The 3,365-nt window shown below is 50.0% G+C and overlaps 1 long non-coding RNA gene across 1 annotated transcript in view; it reads right to left on the bottom strand.

The window, feature by feature from the left end:
- Nucleotides 1-3,133, bottom strand: part of LOC107125897 — a 3,977-nt gene extending 844 nt beyond the window's left edge. The window contains exons 1-2 of the long non-coding RNA XR_001483051.1: nt 3,089-3,133; nt 1,826-1,918 (exon numbers count right to left, since the gene is read on the bottom strand). This is a non-coding gene — a long non-coding RNA (uncharacterized LOC107125897). The remainder of the gene's footprint in view (nt 1-1,825; nt 1,919-3,088) is intronic.
- Nucleotides 3,134-3,365: the final 232 nt, after the last annotated feature.

The raw sequence follows: 3,365 nt of genomic DNA, 5'->3' as shown, positions 1-3,365 counted from the left end.
ACGCAGTGTGACCGGGGGGGGGGGAGGGGAGGAAAATATACAAGGGTTACTTTAAGTCTGGAGATTTTAAAAAAGTTGTTTTTCCAATGTACGTGTTGCTGTACCGAATAAGGGATGTAAAGGATCAAATGTTAATGGGAACGATTTCTCGATGTAGTTCACCTGATACTGAGTTAAATGCTCAGGTACGTGTAACTGATGATTTCTTGTACCAAATATGGAAAATACAAAAAAAATTTTTGCTAAAAAAGCATTAATTTTGCAAGAGGTGGGTGGGTCTTCTCAAATGCCCCCAGCCCCTCAAAACTTGATAAATGAGTAGCCCCCTCCTCCTCCTTCTTGCGGGATGCACAAACGGCAAGTGGGGAGGAGCTCTTTCCTCGGGCATTCTGCCGAGACAGCCGGCAAGACGCCCCTTTTGACCTCCAGGGTCATTGCGGAATCTTGATTCTACACTGCGGAAGGAGAAGCCACTACATCCTAAGCCAAGGTCCAGGCCCAGAACACACAAAAGAACATAAGAGAGGCCAATGTTGGATCAGGCCAAAGGCCCCTCCAATCCAACACTCTGTATCACACAGTGGCCAGAAATACCAGGTGCCATCAGGAGGAGGTCCAGCAGTGGGGCCAGGATACTAGAAGCCCTCCTACCGTTGCCCCCCCCCCCAAGCACCAAGAATACAGAGCATCCCTTGCCCCAGACTGAGAGTTCCTATCTGTACCTTGTGGCTAACAGCCACCGATTGACCTCTGCTCCAGATGGTCATCCAATTCCCTCTTATAAGAATGTAAGAGAAGCCCATGTTGGATCAGGCCAATGGCCCATCCAGTCCAACACCCTGTCACACAGTGGCCAGAAATACCAGGTGCCATCAGGAGGTCCAGCAGTGGGGCCAAGACACCAGAAGCCCTCCCACTGTTACCCCCTCCCAAAAACCAAGAATACGGAGCATCCCTTGCTCCAGACCGAGAGTTCCTATCTATACCTTGTGGCTAAGAGGCACTGATGGACCTCTGCTCCATATGCTTATCTAATTCCCTCTTGAAGCAGTCCAGGCTTGTAGCTGCCACCACCTCCTGTGGCAGTGAATTCCATGTGTTAATCACTCTTTGGGTGAAGAAGGACTTCCTTTTATCCGTCCTAAACCGACTGCTCAGCAATTTCATGGAGTGCCCACGAGTTCTTGTAAGTTGCCCTTTTCTGCACTTTTTCCAATGCTATAATATCCTTTCTGAGGCGTGGTGACCAGAATTGCACACAGTACTCCAAATGAGGTCGCACCATCGATTTATACAGGGGCATGAGCTGCGGTGGCTCAAGTGGTTAAGACGCTGAACTGCAGGCTGTGGAAGATTGGTAGTTCAGCAGTTCGAGACCCGAGTGTGCCTCATGACGGAGTGAGCTCCCGTCTCTAGTTCCAGCTCCTGCCAACCTAGCAGTTCGAAAGCAAGAATTGCAAGATAAATACTTCGGTGGGAAGGGAACAGCGTTCCGTGCGCCTCGGCGTTTAGTCATTCCGGCCACATGACCATGGAGACGTCTTCGGACAGCGCTGGCTCTTCGGCTTGGAAACGGAGATGAGCACTGCAACCCTGGAGTCAGACTCGGCTGGCTTTCGAGCAAAGGAAACCTTTACCTTTACTATGATGATACTGGCTGATCTGTTTTCAGTTCCCTTCCTAATAATCCCCATCACAGCGTTGGCCTTTTGGAGCAACTTTTGGAGAGAAACAGCCATCTGGAGGTGCAGATCTGAATCCGGCCAAGAGCTCAAGCCCTGCTGCTGGTTCCCCTGGAGAAGGGCGTGGTGTAGCAGTTCCTCACCTGGCAATCATCTCCGGCGTAAGGTCTGTTTCCTGCTTGGTGACGGTGGTACTAAAAGCACTGCCTTTTCTGATCCAGTACGTCTTCATAGTCCTGAAAACAAAACACAAAACTTTGTGGCTAATTCCGTCCAACAAAGAGGCAGCAGACTCCCAAATTCCTATGGCCAGAGAATCCCATGAGAGACATAAGAACATAAGAGAAACCATGTTGGATCAGGCCAATGGCCCATCCAGTCTGATACTCTGCGGACAGCGGTTGGGTGTTGTAAAGCATACAAACAGTGTTACAACTTTGACCCTCTGTTTCAGGATCCAGAGGATGGAAAACTCAATGGCTCAGTGATTCACACATGGAATTCACTGCCACAGGAGGTGGTGGCAGCTACAAGCATCTGTGGCTATTAGCCACAAGATATAGATAGAAACACTCAGTCTGGGGCAAGGGATGCTCTGTATTCTTGGTGCTTGGGGGGCGGGGGCAACAGTGGGAGGGCTTCTAGTGTTCTGGCCCCACTGCTGGACCTCCTGATGGCCCCTGGTATTTTTGGCCACTGTGTAACAGTGTTGGACTTGATGGGCCATTGGCCTGATCCAACATTGGCTTCTCTTGTGTGCTTATGTCCGGGGCAAGGGATGCTCTGTAGTCTTGGTGCTTGGGGGGCGGGGGCAACAGTGGGAGGGCTTCTAGTGTCCTGGCCCCACTGCTGGACCTCCTGATGGTACCTGGTATTTTTGGCCACTCTTGTGACACAGAATGTTGGACTTGATGGGCCACTGGCCTGGTCCAACATTGGCTTCTCTTATGTTCTTATGACCCAGACAATCAATATGATCCCGCGGACAGAAAGCACCAAATCTGGTTTCAAATCCAGACCACAGCCAAAGACTTGCTTGGCCAGTCACAGCCTATGCCTTAGCTTCCCTTCTAACTTTTGTGATACAAGATCAGATCAATAAGCTGTGGGATTTTATGTTATTTACTTGATATGTAAGGACCACTTGTATTTTTATGAACTATAAAACACCGTAGCCGCAAATCACAGTGACAGCTTGTTATCTGGTACACTGTGATTCCCCGTTTGTTTTCAGAACTACTATTACAGGCATGAGCGGGAGCAAATCGCCCAAAGCACATATGGAATCAGCCAGCAAACAGATAAACAAGGCTTTGCAGCACTACGACACTGTCGGGAACAAGCTATTTTAACCATCTTGGCAGAATCAAGTCCCAGGAACGTAGAATGGACTTGGCCAAACTTACACTTCAGCCAGGAGCTTGCGCTTCTTCAGTTCGCTCTTGTCTTTCCCCTCCAGACCGTCGGCCTCCCCCCGCTGCACCTGAAACAGTTTTTCCCTCACCACATCCTGCACGCTCTCCACCTAGAGGGGGGAAAGCAAAGATCTTTGAGAACAGCGTCCAGATGCTCCCGTTCCAAGCAAATGGGAGAAGATGCCACATGGGACCCACCACCCAGGCATTCCCATAGTGCCTTTTCCTACATGTTTAACCAGCTCTAGCACACAGCAGCCCTCGGATA

Source organism: Gekko japonicus, unplaced genomic scaffold, assembly GCF_001447785.1.
Source record: "Gekko japonicus isolate JY-2015 unplaced genomic scaffold, Gekko_japonicus_V1.1 scaffold10117, whole genome shotgun sequence".
NCBI classification, from domain to species: Eukaryota; Metazoa; Chordata; class Lepidosauria; order Squamata; family Gekkonidae; genus Gekko; species Gekko japonicus.
The sequence above is the reverse complement of the archived record's forward strand: the minus strand, read 5'-3'. Positions and strand labels throughout refer to the sequence as shown.